We start from the raw sequence: 17579 nt of genomic DNA on the forward strand, positions 1-17579 counted from the left end.
TCAAGTTATTTTGACCTCCTGGTTTTCTCCGAGAATACTTCAAAGCGATTGGTTGCTTATCTGTTAAGACTTCACTACTGCGCCCAAAGATATACCTGGCACTGGAAAAGGGGAAAACAGATCTTTGCAGGAAGCTTTTTTCAAGATCAGCAGCCCATGCCCTTGTTTCATTGCTGACTGCGAGATATCTATTCATACACATACAAGTCCTAACTAATTAAATATCCAAGTGAAGATCACTTGAGATTCAGTTTCATTTATAAAACTTTTGTAATTGAATGTGCAAATGCCAATGGTGTGAAAGATACAATGAACAATTTCCCATATCCAAGTGTACAATCACTAGTTTACCCATCAATTGTTTATTCCAGATTTACTAAGCTCGAGGTTTTCTTCAGGTTACAGCACTTTTCATTCCACCTATTGCTTTCTCAAAATAAAGGTCACAAACATGCAACAAACAATTCACTTAAAAGTCATAGAACGGTTACCGTATAGAACAAGGTCAGTTTAACCCACGTGATCGCTCTGCAAGAACAATTTAGTTAGTCCCACTTCCCTATCCTGTCCCATACAAACCCACCCCGCTGGCTGAATTGCTCAACTCTTCCCACTTTTAGGCCAATGAGCAAATAGCTGCATGTGTATGGATTTCACAAGTGTTACAATCAATAATTGACCCAATTCACAGCACCATATTCTGTTTAACCACATTCTGCTTTTAAATTATGGGTCTTCCATGTTCATGACACAAACTCAAGTGGGCGACTGTTTATCCATCTGACGGGTGTTCAAAAGGTTCGTCTGTTTAAAAAAGAGATAGTTCAAACTAAATTGTGGATAGGTCACAATTTTAATCAGTGGCAAGTGATAGCTCAGTGAATTACTGCTGAAAAAGGCATGTCAGATTTATGCTCTGTCTGCTAGCTTTCTTGTCCTGACTGACAACATTGCTGCTTTCCTTTGTAATTTGAAATAAAATTTTTCAAGGTCCATTTTCAACCTGTGCTAAATTAGCTGATCTGAATGGAGAATGCAACAGGGGCTCAAAGGAGATAAATCTGTCAGCAGTCTCATTCCAAATCATTGACTAATTCCATTTGCCATGCAGCACAGATATCAAGGACGTTGAGATTGGGCTCAGGTGTAGATCAGGAGCCCAATAACAGTCAAATTCAGGAAGGGGGAGGGTAGGAAAGGAACTCCTATTTTAATGTGGCTGGACTCTCAACTGCCCTCTGAACAACAGCAACTAGGGATGGGCAATAAATACTGATGTGGAGATGCTGGCGTTGGACTGGGGTGAATACAGTAAGAATTTTAACAACACCAGGTTAAAGTCCAACAGGTTTATTTGGTAGCAAATGCCATTAGCTTTCGGAGCGCTGCTCCTTCGTCAGATGGAGTGGATATGCGCCCTCAAACAGGGCATACAGAGACACAAAATCAAGTTACAGAATACTGATTAGAATGTGAATCTCTACAACCAACCAGGTCTTAAAGATACAGACAATGTGAGTGGGGGGAGCATTAAGCACAGGTTAAAGAGATGTGTATTGTCTCCAGACAGGACAGCCAGTGAGATTCTGCAAGTCCAGGAGGGAGGCTGTGGGGGTTACTGATGGATTTATGTCACACTATCAGTAACCCCCACAGCCTCCCTCCTGGACTTGCAGAATCTCACTGGCTGTCCTGTCTGGAGACAATACACATCTCTTTAACCTGTGCTTAATGCTCCCCCCACTCACATTGTCTGTATCTTTAAGACCTGGTTGGTTGTAGAGATTCACATTCTAATCAGTATTCTGTAACTTGATTTTGTGTCTCTGTATGCCCTGTTTGAGAGCGCATATCCACTCCATCTGACGAAGGAGCAGCGCTGCAAAAGTTAATGGCATTTGCTACCAAATAAACCTGTTGGACTTTAACCTGGTGTTGTTAAAACTCTTACAATAAATACTGGCCAGCCAGCGACGCCTATGTCCCTAATTGTTTGTGGTCTATTTATCAAACGGGGACTTGCAATTTACTGATGAGTTCAGAAACCAGGAATGTGACAATTAGCAACTGAGAAAATAAAATGTAAACACAGCTATACTTTCACCTAACAGTTTACAGCAGGACACATTCTGAAATACACTTAGAAGCAAACTCAAAATACAGAACATTCCACTGGTTGGAGTGTGATGTCCTTGCAGATGTATCTTCACTCACTCAGTGAAGAGCTTGCATTGATGCAATGCCCCATAATCAACTGAAAATAAGTGCCTTTGGCTTGTAGCACATTTTCAAACCACTCATTTTTCCCCACATGTCAACCTTATCCCATTAGGTCATCAGGTCAACAAAATACAGTAATGTGATTAACAAAAGAAATGGTAGAGGAGGCCTGGGAGACTAATAGGCCATCTCTGGTTCCACTCTGGTAACATGCTTACCCAGCTCAAGCCCCACTTCAGGATTCAAGCCCATAATCTAAGTTGACACTCCATTGCAGGGCTGATGGTTTACAGCATCACCAGAGGCAATACAGGTGCATGGGAGCATTACACTCAGGTGCCACCCGCTTGTTCAGCTAAACACCAAAGATCCTGGGATATTAATTAGAGCAATGGAGCTCTGCCAGAATCCAGGCCAACATTCCTTCTCCAATAACCACTCCAAGACCAGTCATCCAGTTGCTAGTTGTGGGACCTTGCTTTGTGCAGACTGGTGACATGTTAGCTTCCATAGCAGTGATAACACTTGAAAAAAGTCATTGCCCACAAGTACTGGACCATCCAGGAAGAGATGAGGAGATTTACATAGACAATTTGGAATTGGGGACCAAGTGTATCAAAATTCGCAGATGACACTAAGATGGGTGGCAGAGCCAAGTGTGCAGAAGATGCTGAAAGTCTGCAAAGGGATATAGATAGCCTAAGTGACAGGGCGAGGGTCTGGCAGATGGAATACAATGTTGGTAAATGTGAGGTCATCCATTTTGGTAGGAATAACAGCAAAATGGACTATTATTTAAATGGTAAAAAATTGCAGCATGCTGCTGTGCAGAGGGACCTGGGTGTCCTTGTGCAGGAATCTCAAGGAGTTGGCTTGCAGGTGCAGTAGGTAATTAAGGCGGCAAATGGAATTTTGTCCTTCATTGCTAGAGGGATGGAGTTTAAAAACAGCGAGGTTATGTTGCAGCTGTATAAGGTGCTGGTGAGGCCACACCTGGAGTACTGTGTACAGTTTTGGTCTCCTTACTTGAGAAAGGATATACTGGCACTGGAGGGGGTGCAGAGGAGATTCACTAGGTTGACTCTGGAGTTGAGAGGGTTGGCTTATGAGGAGAGACTGAGTAGACTGGGGCTTTACTCATTGGAATTCAGAAGAACGAGGGGAGATCTTATAGAAACATAAGATTATGAAGGGAATAGATAAGATAGAAGCAGGGAAGTTGTTTCCACTGGCGGGTGAAACTAGAACTAGGGGGCCTCAAAATAAGGGGAAGCAGGTTTAGGACTGAGTTGAGGAGGAACTTCTTCACACAAAGGGTTGTGAATCTGTGGAATTCCCTGCCCAGTGAAGCAGTTGAGGCTACCTCATTGAATGTTTTTAAGGCAAGGATAGATAAATTTTTGAACAGTAAAGGAATTAGGGGTTACGGTGAGCGGGCGGGTAAGTGGAGCTGAGTCCACGAAAAGATCAGCCATGATCTTACTGAATGGCGGAGCAGGCTCGAGGGGCCAGCCGGCCTACTCCTGCTCCTAGTTCTTATGTTCTTATGAAAGACAAAAAAAAAAATTCCTGATCAAATTACAAACAGCACTCCAACATACACTCAATGGCAAGTACATTACACAAGTTGAAAATTAGCCATGTTTGGGGGCCAGGGGAAAACAGCCTTGGCTTGTTCTTGATGAATAATCTTTAAAAGATGAGGCTGTTTGCTGAAAGATCAAATCCAATTATAAAATGTTTAATTTGAATCAAATTGTACCAAGGAAGGATATACGAAGGCATTTAAAATACAACTCAGTCAGCAAGATACTTTTGCCACACCTCAAATTCAAGCAAGGTGGGTTGCCAGGGGTTGAGTGCAGCAATATCCCAATATAACATGAATGAGATAACACATACTGGAAATATACAAGGTCCATAGAAAGACAGTCCAGCAGTACCTATAACCACATTTATTGGTGCAAATCACCACCTTTTATGGTGGAGGAAATACTCTACTGGAACAGACCAGCTGCCCAGAATGATCTCATCTACTTTTCCACTTACAATATTTACTGGATCCAGCGGCACTGGATTATGGGAAGCTTAAAATCCCATATTTTATTGCCAAGGCAACTTAATTCTGTATCGTTTCTACACCCTCATCGAAACTTACATCCATGCACGTGTCAACTCAGATTCAATTTCTTTAATAACTGCTTACCATTATTATGAGTAATGCCCCACGTAAAGTCCAAATCCTATTCTACACTAAGTCTCGCTTAGACATTATCTCTGCCCTTGAACTCATCCACAGCACACCAAATTCTAAAATCCTTAGCTTATTTACAAGTTACTTCATGGCCTCACCCCCACCTTGTACCATCTTCCCTCTAATCAGCTATGGTCTTTAGTTTAACCTCCACTCTACAAAGAGTCGTGAATGAAGCCCAGTCCATCACACAAACCAGCTTTCCATCCATTTGTCTCGGTCGACACTTACCGCCGCCTTGGAAAAGCAACCAGCATAATCAAGGACTTCACAAAACCCCAGACATACTCTCTTCCACCTTCTCCAACAGAAAAAGGATACAAAAGTCTGAGGTCATGTACCAACCCACTCAAGAACAGCTTCTTCCCTGCTGCCAGACTTGAACAGACCTACCTTATAAAGAACAAAGAACAGTACAGCACAGGAACAGGCCCTTCAGCCTGCCCCGATCACGTTTTCCTATTTGGACCAACCACTTACATCTTTCTATTCCCCATCTGTTCATGTGTTTACCAGATAAGTCTTAAACATTGCTAATGTAATTGCTTCAACCACCTCACTTGGCAGTGCATTCCAGGCCCCCACCACCCTCGGAGAAAAACTTCCCCGGCACATTTTGAACTTGTGCCCCCTTGTAATTGTCATTTCTGCTCAATATTAAGTTGATCTTTCTTCTACACCCTAGCTATGACTGTAACACTACATTTTGCACCCTCTCCTTTCCTTCTCTATGAATGGTATGCTTTGTCTGTATAGTGCACAAGAAACAAGACTTTTCACTGTATACGAATACATGTGACAATAATAAATCAAATCAATAACTTCCCCAACATTAAGCATGTCCCTGCTCACAACCCCTTCCCTGTCACAGGCTGGAAACCCCTGCTCTGTCTCCCCTCGGTGATCATGATGTGGAGATGCCGGCGTTGGACTGGGGTAAACACAGTAAGAAGTCTCACAACACCAGGTTAAAGTCCAACAGGTAAAGCAGGGTTGACTATATTATAAACAGTGCTGGATTACTGCAAGTCACCTTTACACCAGTCTGGGGCACTGACTGCTGGCCAAGCCTGGGACCTGCCAAGTAATGCCCCCCAGCCCCACACTGCGCAGGCGCGCTCTCACCACCCTAATAGGCTCACTATTTAGCAGCTGTGAGGGGGGTGGGTTCCACCGCCCCGAAAGCAAAAGCAGGCAGCGGGGAACAGGGCGACAGCTGGAAGGCGGTGAGCAGCTCATAACAGTCCCCCACCCCGAGGCGGCTTTACTCCGGGAGCTTCCTACCAGCGATGCGCTTGTGTTTCCGCCGCTGTCACCGAACGAGGCCCTGCCACCGTCACGTGATATCTACGTCACGTGCCCCGCCCTGCCCGTGCCCGATGACGTCTTCACGATCCAGACTGGCCCCGCCCCACCCGTGTGCGGTGGCGTCATCACGATCCAGACTGGCCCCGCCCCACCCGTGCGCGATGACGTCTTCACGATCCAGACTGGCCCCGCCCCGCCAGTGCGCGATGACAGCATCACGATCCTGGGCCCCGCCCCAGGAGACCATTCAGCCCATCCAGGCTCTTGGCAAGATCTAGTCCTTTTATTTATTCGTCGCAAGTAAGGCTTACATTAACACTGCAATGAAGTTACTGTGAAAATCCCCTAGTCGCCACACTCTGGCACCTGTTCAGGTACACTGAGGGAGAATTTAGCATAGCCAATGCACCCTAACCAGCACGTCTTTCAGACTGTGGGAGGAAACCGGAGCACCCAGAGGAAACCCATGGGCCTTACTCATAATAATGGTAATGGTAAACCCGTGCAAACTCCACACAGACAATGACCCAAGACAGGAATCGAACCCGGGCTCCTGGCGCTGTGAGGCAATAGTGCTAACCACTGTGCCACCGTGCGTCCCCAAGATAACAGCAGATTACTGTGGATGCTGGAATCTGAAACAGAAAATGCTGGAAAATCTCAGCAGATCTGACAGCATCTGTGGAGAGAGAATAGAACAAGAAGTCAAACAACACCAGGTTAAAGTCCAACAGGTTTATTTGGTAGCAATAAACCTGTTGGACTTTAACCTGGTGTTGTTAGACTTCTAACTGTGTTTAACCCAGTCCAACGCCGGCATCTCCACATTGACAGAGAATAGAGCCAATGTTTCGAGTGTGGATGATCCTTCGTCAGAGCTCAGAGCTCAAAGGGAATGTAAATGGTGGTGATCATGGCTAAGAAGAGTGTTGATAGCGGCACATTAAGAGATCAGAATGTGTAAATAATTTTTTTAAATTTTCATTTCATTTTTTAAAATCTCGCTTTCCATCTTGGTTTCCTCATCCCACACCCCACTAGGGCCATCTGTCACATGTCTCAGGTTGTCTTTTGACACTCTGTTTAGCTTTGTTATGCCAATTACACATTCTGATCTCTTAATGGGCTGAAGTCACCACTTGCAAATTCCCTTCCAAGGCACACATCATTCTGATCAAAATTAAATTGCTGTTCCTTCATTGTCACTGGGTCACCTTTTTGAACAGCGCTGAATGGGCATCTGTACCACATGGACTGCAGTGGTTCAAGAAGGCGACACTTCTCAAGGACAATTAGGGATGGGAAATAAATGCTGGCTTTGCCGGCAACACCCACATCCCAAGAACAAATAAAACAAAATTAGCTTACCTATTTTTTTTCCCTCAATATTGTTCATCACAATCTCAAATCACCTCAGCTGATATTCTTTTTAGCAAGAGGACAATGCAATGTAGGAATGGGCCCTTGTCTGGCAAATGTCCTTTAATATAGATACATGCAGTGTTATGGAGGGCTACCACCAAGGGCTGCAAATGTACAGCTGTTGAGCAGAAAAATGGCCCAGGTGCTTTAATATATGAATCATAAGAACATAAGAAATAGGAGCAGGAGTAGGCCATCTAGCCCCTCGAGCCTGCCCCGCCATTCAATAAGATCATGGCTGATCTGAAGTGGATCAGTTCCACTTACCCGCCTGATCCTCATAACCCCTAATTCCCTTACCGATCAGGAATCCATCTATCCGTGATTTAAACATATTCAACGAGGTAGCCTCCACCACTGCAGTGGGCAGAGAATTCCAGAGATTCACCACCCTCTGAGAGAAGAAGTTCCTCCTCAACTCTGTCCTAAACTGACCCCCCTTTATTTTGAGGCTGTGTCCTCTAGTTCTAGCTTCCTTTCTAAGTGGAAAGAATCTCTCCACCTCTACCCTATCCAGCCCCTTCATTATCTTATAGGTCTCTATAAGATCCCCCCTCAGCCTTCTAAATTCCAACGAGTACAAACCCAATCTGCTCAGTCTCTCCTCATAATCAACACCTTTCATCTCCGGTATCAACCTGGTGAACCTTCTCTGCACTCCCTCCAATGCCAATATATCCTTCCGCAAATAAGGGGACCAATACTGCACACAGTATTCCAGCTGCGGCCTCACCAATGCCCTGTACAGATGCAGCAAGACATCTCTGCTTTTATATTCTATCCCCCTTGCGATATCGGCCAACATCCCATTTGCCTTCTTGATCACCTGTTGCACCTGCAGACTGGGTTTTTGCGTCTCATGCTCAAGGATCCCCAGGTCCCTTTGCACAGTAGCATGTTGCAATTTTTTTCCATTTAGATAATAATCCAATTTGCTATTATTTCCTCCAAAGTGAATAACCTCGCATTTTTCAACATTATACTCTATCTGCCAGATCCTCGCCCACTCACTCAGCCTGTCCAAATCTCTCTGCAGACCTTCTGCGCCCTCCACACGATTCACTTTTCCACTTATCTTCGTGTCGTCTGCAAACTTTGTTACCCTACACTCAGTCCCCTCCTCCAGATCGTCTATATAAATGGTAAATAGTTGAGGCCCCAGTACTGATCCCTGCTGCACGCCACTAGTTACCATCTGCCAACCAGAAAAGCACCTATTTATTCCGACTCTCTGCTTCCTGTCGGATAGCCAATCCCCAATCCACGCTAACACCCTACCCCCAACTCCGTGTGACCCAATCTTCTTCAGCAACCTTTTGTGAGGCACCTTATCAAACGCCTTTTGGAAATCCAAAAACACCGCATCCACCGGTTCCCCTCCGTCAACCGCACTAGTCACATCTTCATAAAAATCCAACAAGTTCGTCAAGCACGACTTTCCCCTCATGAATCCATGCTGCGTCTGCTTAATCGAACCATTCTTATCCAGATGGCCTGCTATTTCTTCTTTAATGATGGATTCCAGCATTTTCCCAACTACAGACGTTGAGCTAACCGGCCTGTAGTGACTCGCCTTTTGTCTATTTCCTTTTTTAAACAGCGGCGTAACATTAGCCGTTTTCCAATCCGCCGGCACTACCCCAGAATCCAATGAATTTTGATAAATAACCACTAACGCATCCGCTATTACCTCTGACATTTCTTTCAGTGTGTGGAGATGCCGGCGTTGGACTGGGGTAAACACAGTAAGAAGTTTAACAACACCAGGTTAAAGTCCAACAGGTTTATTTGGTAGCAAAAGCCACACAAGCTTTCGGAGTTTGTGTCTTTATATGCTCTGTTTGTGAACAGAATTCCCACTCACCTGAAGAAGGGGCTTGGAGCTCCGAAAGCTTGTGTGGCTTTTGCTACCAAATAAACCTGTTGGACTTTAACCTGGTGTTGTTAAACTTCTTACTGAATTTCTTTCGGTACCCTGGGATGCATTCCAGGGTACTGAAATAACCCATTCTCTCAAGGAAACAGAAGAGGTGTCATCACCACAATGTGGTAACTGCTAACGGTAGCACCATAAAGCTATAGCAAAGGCAAATAATCATAATTAATTACCAGGATTATCAAAATGCAAAATCAAGTTACTATGTTGTTGTTGTATAAGATAAGGTTAGATGCCATAAGAACATAAGAACTAGGAGCAGGAGTAGGCCATCTGGCCCCTCGAGCCTGCTCCACCATTCAATAAGATCATGGCTGATCTTTTCATGGACTCAGCTCCATTTACCCACCCGCTCACCATAACCTTTAATTCCTTTACTGTTCAAAAATCTATCTACCTTTGCCTTAAAAACATTCAACGAGGTAGCCTCAACTGCTTCACTGGGCAGGGAATTCCACAGATTCACAACCCTTTGGCTGAAGAAGTTCCTCCTCAACTCATCTCGAACAATTAGTCCAGCTTTAGTCTCATTAGAAATGGGTGCAGAATAGGCCAGATGGACCATCAACCCGACTCCTCAATTCAATATCACCGCTGAACTTTTATATCAAGCCCACTTTCCTGCTCTATCACCATATCCCTTGATTCTCTTAGTTTTCTCACAGAAAATAGAGGCCTTAGCCACGAGATTGATATCTTATTTACCTTGATATGCTTAGAGCTGGAGCTATTTTTACAGATTCATGATCGAAAGCATCCTATCTGGATGTATCATAACTTGGTATGACTCCTGCTCTGACCAAGGCTGCCAAGAAACTACAACGAGTGTAAATGTAGCCCAGTCCATCATGTAAGCCAGCCTCCCATCCATCAACTCTGTCTACACTTCCTGCTGCCTCGGAAAAGCAGCCAGCAGAATCAAGGACCCCACGCATCCCAGACTCTCTCCCACACCTTCCTCCATTGGGAAAAAGATACAAAAGTCTGAGAACATGTACCAATTGACTCAAGAACAGCTTCTTCATGCTGCCATAATACTTTTGAATGGACCGACCATATATTAAGCTGATCTTTCTCTGCACCTTATCTGTAACTGCAACACTATATTCTGCACCCTCTCCTTCCCATCTCCCCTATGTACTCTATGAACGATATGTATTGTCTGTATAGCATGCAAGAAACAATAATTTTCACTGTATCCCAATACGTATTGTGGAGATGCCAGCATTGGACTGGGGTAAGCACAGTAAGAATTCTCACAACACCAGGTTAAAGTCCAACAGATTTATTTGGCAGCACAAGCTTTCGGAGTCTCGCTCCTTCTTCAGGTGAGTGAGGACTTGTGTTCACAAACAGGGCATATATAGACACAAACTCAATTTACAAGATAATGGTTGGAATGCAAGATTTTACAGGCAATCAAGTCTTAAAGGTACAGACAATGTGAGTGGAGAGAGGGTTAAGCACAAGTTAAAGAGGTGTGTGTTGTCTCCAGCCAGGACAGTTAGTGAGTTTTGCAAGCCCAGGCAAGTCGTGGGGGTTACAGATAGTGTGACATGAACCCAAGATCCCGGTTGAGGCCGTCCTCATGTGTGCGGAACTTGGCTATCAGTTTCTACTCAGCAATTCTGCGTTGTCGTGTGTCATGAAGGCTGCCTTGGAGAATGCTTACCCAAAGATCAGAGGCTGAATGCCCATGACTGCTGAAGTGTTCCCCGACTGGAAGGGAACACTCCTGCCTAGTGATTGTCGAGCGGTGTTCATTCATCCGTTGTCGTAGCGTCTGCATGGTCTCTCCAATGTACCATGTCTTGGGACATCCTTTCCTGCAGCGTATCAGGTAGACAACGTTGGCCGAGTCGTAAGAGTATGTACTGTGTACCTGTTGGATGGTGTTCTCACGTGAGATGATGGCATCCGTGTCAATGATCCGGCACATATTGCAGAGGTTGTGTGGTGTCATGTTCACTGTTCTCCTGAAGGCTGGGTATTTGCTGCGGACGATGGTCTGTTTGAGGTTGTGTGGTTTTTTGAAGGCAAGAAGTGGGGCCAACAGTGAACACAATGAAACAGTCAATGAACTGGAACAGCCGACAGAGGGATCTGCGGTGCAGCAACCAAAGAGGAAAGAGTCGAATTGGACTCCTCCGGAAGGCCGTTGCCCTCGACTCGACATGTATGCCCAAGCCGTCAGGAGGTGCGTCAATGTCAGATTCATCAGCCACATTCACAAGACAGCCTCGAACGTCACCCAAGCACAACGCAACGCCATCCGCGCTCTCAAGACCAACCGCAACATTGTCATCAAACCAGCAGACAAAGGAGGGGCCATTGTCAAACTGAACAGAACGGATTACTGCAAAGAAGTGTACCAACAACTGAACAACGAGGAACACCACAGACAGTTACCCACAGATCCGACCAAAGAACACACCCGTCAACTCAACAGATTGATCAAGGCCTTTGATCCGGACCTTCAGAGCACCCTCCATGCTCTCATCCCAGAGATCTCTACTGCCTCCCGAATATACACAAGGCCAACACACCCGGCTGTCCCATCGTATTAGGCAATGGAACCTTGTGTGAGAACCTCTCCGGCTACGTCGAGGGCATCCTGAAACCCATTGTACAAAGAACCCCCAGCTTCCGTCGCGACACTATGGACTTCCTACAGAAACTCAGCACACATGGAGCAGTTGAACCAGGAGCACTCCTCATCACAATGGATGTCTTGACACTCTACCAGCATCCACCACAATGACGGGGTTGCTGTAACTGCCTCAGTACTCAACGCCAACAACTGCCAATCTCCAGATGCAATTCTACAACTCATCCGCTTCAGCCTGGACCACAACGTCTTCACCTTCAACAACCAGTTCTTCATCCAGAAGCACGGAACAGCCATGGGGACCAAATTCGCACCTCACTATGCCAACATCTTTGTGCACAGGTTCGAACAAGACCTTCACCACACAGGACCTTCAACCGACGCTATACACTAGATACATCGATGGCGTTTTCTTCCTTTGGACTCATGGCGAACAATCACTGAAACAACTATTTGATGATATCAACAAGTTCCATCCCACCATCAGACTCACCATGGACTACTCTCCGGAATCGGTTTCATTCTTGGACATACGCATCTCCATCAAGGACAGTCACCTCAGCACTTCATTGTACCGTAAGCCCACGGATAACCTCATGATGCTCCACTTCTCCAGCTTCCACCCTAAACACGTTAAAGAAGCCATCCCCTACGGACAAGCCCTCCGTATACACAGGATCTACTCGGATGAGGATCACAACAGACACCTACAGATGCTGAAAGATGCCCTCATAAGAACAGGATATGGTGCTTGATTCATCGATCGACAGTTCCAACGCGCCACAGCGAAAAACCGCATTGACCTCCTCAGAAGACAAACAGAGGACACGGCGGACAGAGTACCCTTTGTCATCCAGTACTTCCCCGGAGCGGAGAAGCTACGACATCTTCTCCGGAGCCTTCAACATGTCATCGATGAAGATGAACATCTCGCCAAGGCCATCCCCACACCCCAACTTCTTGCCTTCAAACAACCGCACAACCTCAAACAAGATCATTGTCCGCAACAAACTACCCAGCCTTCAGGAGAACAGTGACCACGACACCACACAACCCTGCCACAGCAACCTCTGCAAGACGTGCCGGATCATCGATACGGATGCCACCATCTCATGTGAGAACACCATCCACCAGGTACACGGTACCTACTCTTGCGACTCGGCTAACATTGTCTACCTGATACACTGCAGGAAAGGATGTCCCGAGGCATGGTACATTGGGGAGACCATGCAGACGCTACAACAACGGATGAATGAACACCGCTCGACAGTCACCAGGCTGTGTTCCCTGCCAGTCGGGGAACACTTCAGCGGTCACGGGCATTCAGCCTCTGATCTTCGGGTAAGCGTTCTCCAACGCGGCCTTCACGACACATGACAATGCAGAGTCGCTGAGCAGAAACTGATAGCCAAGTTCCGCACACATGAGGACGGCCTCAACCGGGATCTTGGGTTCATGTCACACTATCTGTAACCCCCACAACTTGCCTGGGCTTGCAAAATCTCACTAACTGTCCTGGCTGGAGACAATACACACCTCTTTAACTTGTGCTTCGCCCTCTCTCCACTCACATTGTCTGTACCTTTAAGACTTGATTACCTGTAAAGACTCGCATTCCAACCATTATCTTGTAAATTGAGTTTGTGTCTGTATATGCCCCGTTTGTGAACACAAGTCCTCACTTACCTGATGAACAAGCGAGACTCCGAAAGCTTGTGCTGCCAAATAAACCTGTTGGACCTGGCGTTGTGTGACTACTTACTGTCCCAATACGTGTGACAGTAATAAATCAAATCAAATTTGAAGTATAAAGTCAGAATAGATTTGGTCACCTTCAGGACCATGGAGAGGAATTTTCCAGATTTCTCCTCCCAACAACACGCCCAAATTAGTGTAGCAGTTTTATCATTTCTCCCAGGAGATTGTGTTTGTGACTGATGGGGGTTAGGGAAGAGAGAAAACCATGGTGTTTAAGTTGCATCATTGTAGGAAGGGACAGATTCAATGATCCAGTTGGTCCCTTCCTGTCCACCTGTTGGTGTTTGCTTAAGTGTTGCGCTCCAGTTATGGGCAAAGCATAGCTGTAGCACTGAATATAACTAGTTGCTCTGTCCTCACAACCTGCTTTCTCTAAACAAATCAAAGAGCAGGGATGGGGTGTTGCATTGTCACATCACTACTCTCTGTATTGCTGAAAGTAGCACAAGCTGATTGGAGGAACAACTTTAATCTGCTGAGTGAAAAGAGATCCTGGCATAATCTATACCCTCATTTGCTTTTGCTGCAGTCACCTCACAGACATGAGGGAGAAGAGAATAGAGGGATGTGAAGACCAGAGTGGAAAGAGATAGAGTGGGAGGGATAAAAGCAAATTACTGCGGATGCTGGAATCTGAAACCAAAAGAGAAAATGCTGGAAGATCTCGGCAGGTCTGGCAGCATCTGTAAGGAGAGAAAAGAGCTGACGTTTCAAATCCAGATGACCCTTTGTCAAAGCCCAGAGTGGGAGGAGGTTCATGTGGAGTATAAACACCAGCATTGACCAGTTGGGGTCAGGTGGTCAATTTGTGTATCATAGAATCCCTGCAGTGTGGAAGGAGGCCATTCAGCCCATCGAATCTGCACAGACAACAATCCCACCCAGGCCCTATCCTTGTAACCCCACGTAATCTCCTGACACTAAGGGGCAATTCCACCCAGACCTGTTCCCCGTAATCACAAGTATTTACCCTGCTAATCCCCTTAGCCTACACATCTTGGGACACTAAGGGGCAAATTAGCATGGCCAATCCATCTAACCTGCACATCTTTAGTGTGGGAGGAAACCGGAGCACCCAGAGGAAACCCATGCAGACACGGGGAGAATGTACAAACTCCACACAGACGATCACCCGAGGGCGGAATTGAGTAGTTGACTCTTTGTAACCTCATACTGCTCATGCCTCTTTAATGAGTGATCAGCAACTTGTCCCAAGCCTCTATGCATATATTACGAGCAAGAGGGTGGCAAGAGAAACAGTAGGCCCACTCAAGAACAATGGAGGGAAATTGTGTGTGGATCCACAGGAAGTGGGTGAGATCCTTAATGAGTACTTTGTATTGGCATTCACCAAGGAGAAGGACATGACGTATGCTGAGGTCAGGGATAGGTGTGTGAACGCTCTGGAGAATGTCTATATATCGAAGGGGGAAGTGTTGGGTATCCTAAATTGCATTAAGGTCAACAAGTCCCTAGGGCCAGTTGGGATCTGTCCCAGGTTACTGCAGGAGGCAAGAGGAGAAATAACAGATATCTTCACATCCTCTTTCACCACAGGCAGGGTTCCAGAGGACTGGAGAATAGCCAATGTTGTTCCCTTGTTCAAGAAAGGAAGCAAGGATAATCCAGGAAATTATAGATCAGTGAGCCTGACGTCAGTGGTGGGGAAGCTTTTGGAGAAGATACTGAGGGACAGGATATTTTCACATTTGGAAGAAAATTGACTAGTTAGTGACAGGCGGCATGGTTTTGTACGGGGAAGGTCATGTCTCACCAACTGGATTGAGTTTTTTGAAGAGATGACAAAGATAATTGATGAGAGAAGGGCTGTGGATGTCATTTATATGGACTTTAGTAAGGCGTTTGACAAGGTCCCACATGGCAGGTTGGTGCAAAAACTAAAATCACATGGGATTTGGGGTGGGCTGGCTGGATGGATACAGAACTGGCTTGGTTATAGGAGACAGAGAGTATCGATGGAAGGGTGTTTTTCAGAATGGAGATCTGTAGCTAGTGGTGTTCCGCGGGGATCAGTGCTGGGACCTCTGCTGTTTGTAGTATATATAAATGATTTGTAGGAAAATGTGGGTGATCTGATTAGTAAGTTTGCAGATGACATGAAGATTGATGGAGTTGCTGACAGTGCTGGGGATTGTCAGAGGATACAAAAGGATATGGATAGAGGCTTACAGCATGGAAACAGGCCCTTCGGCCCAACTTGTCCATGCTGCCCCCTTTTTTTTTAAACCTCTAAGCTAGTTCCAATTGCCCGCGTTTGGCCCATATCCCTCTATACCCATCTTACCTTTGGCAGCATGTACTACCTCTGGCAGCTTGTTCCAGACATTCACCATCCTCTATGTGAAAACATTGTCCCTCTGGACCCTTTTGTCTCTCTCCCCTCTCACCTTAAACCTATGCCCTCTTGTTTTAGACTCCCCTACCTTTGGGAAAAGATATTGACTATCTAGCTGATCTATGCCCCTCATTATTTTATAGACCTCTATAAGATCACCCCTCAGCCCCCTACGCACCAGAGAAAAAAGTCCCAGTCTATTCAGACTCTCCTTATAACTCAAACCATCAAGTCCTGGTAGCATCCTAGTAAATTCTTTCTGCACTCTTTCTAGTTTAATAATATCCTTTGTATAACAGGATGGCAGATGGAGTTTAATCCGAACAAATGTGAGGTGATGCATTTTGGGAGATCAAATTTAGGTGTGAATTATACTGTAAATAGCAGAACCCTTAGGACATTAACATATCGAGGGATAAAAGTGGCAATGCAGGTGGCCAAGGTGCTTAAGAAGGCTTATGGCATGCTTGCCTTCATCAGCCAGGGCATTGAGTACAATTAATTGGGAAATCATGTTGCAGCTATATAAAACCTTGGTTAGGCTGCCTTTAGAGTATTGTGTGCAGTTCTAGTCACCACACTATCAGAAGGACATGGAAGCTTTGGAGAGAGTGCAAAGAAGGTTCTCCAGGATGTTACCTGGTCTCAAGGGTGTTGACTATGGAGGGAGGTTGAATAAACTCAGATTGTTTTCACTGGAAAGGTGGAGGCTGAGGGGAGACGTGATAGAGGTCTACAAAATTATGAGGAGGAACAGGATGGATAGTCAGAAGTGTTTTCCTAGGATGGAAGTATCAATTACAAGGGAGCACAAGGTTCAAGGGGGAAAATTTAAGATGTGTGGGGGAAGTTTTTCACAGAGTGGTGGGTGCCTGGAATGCGCTACCAGAGGAGGTAGACAGGCACATTAGCTTAGCAACATTTAAGAGGCATCTGGATGGGTACATGAATAGGGAGGGATTAGAGGGATACGGACCGAATAAAGGCAGAAGGTTTTTATTTTAGTTTAGTTAAGGTTCTTTCTTAACATATTACTTTGAACACCTGTGGCCTAGTGCTATAGCCACTGAAAGGTAATCCACTGACCTAAAGAAATGCTCTGGGGTTCCAGGCTCAAATCCCACCAAGGTAGATGATTGAATTTGAATGCAAATTCAAAATTGTTCTGTCAGGTATGGGTGAGCTGAAAAATGTCCATCTTTTATGGTGGTGTTTCCTAATTAAGAGCGTATTACAAAGGGGGTCGGTTTAGCTCAGTTGGCTGGATGGCTTGTTAGTGATGCAGAGCAACGCCAACAGTGTGGGTTCGTCGTCAAGGCCCGCCTTCTCAACCTTGCCCCTCGCTTGTGATGTGGTGACCCTCAGCTTAAATCGCCACCAGTTCTCTCTCCCTCAGCACAGTGGCATTGGTTAGCACTGCTGCCTCACAGCGCCAGGGACCTGGTTTCAATTCCGGCCTCGGGTGACTGTGTGTTTTCCCAGTGTTTGCGTGGGCTTTCCTCCGGGTGCTCCGGTTTTCTCCCACAGTCCAAAGATGTGCGGGTTAGGTTGATTAGCTGTGCTCAATTGCTCCTTAGTGTCAGGGAGATTGGGAGGGTAAATACATGGTGTTACGGGAATAGGACCTTGTGGGGATTGTTGTCTGTGCATGGTTCGATGGGCTGAATGGCCTCCTTCTGCACTGTAGGGATTCTAAGGGGAAAGCAGCCTATGGTCA

At 45.8% G+C, this 17579-nt stretch overlaps 1 protein-coding gene across 2 annotated transcripts in view; it reads right to left on the bottom strand.

Annotated features, from left to right (window-relative positions):
- stx12 (syntaxin 12) overlaps positions 1-5880 on the bottom strand; it is a 28002-nt gene extending 22122 nt beyond the window's left edge. The window contains exon 1 of one of the 2 annotated variants that reach the window (XM_078238223.1): positions 5759-5880. The gene's annotated coding sequence lies outside the window, so the exon portion shown is untranslated. Of the gene's footprint in view, positions 1-5616 lie in introns of both variants that reach the window. The other variant, XM_078238224.1, reaches the window with a different exon arrangement.
- Between the last annotated feature and the right edge of the window lie 11699 nt (positions 5881-17579).

Source organism: Mustelus asterias, chromosome 21, assembly GCF_964213995.1.
Source record: "Mustelus asterias chromosome 21, sMusAst1.hap1.1, whole genome shotgun sequence".
Classification (NCBI taxonomy): Eukaryota; Metazoa; Chordata; class Chondrichthyes; order Carcharhiniformes; family Triakidae; genus Mustelus; species Mustelus asterias.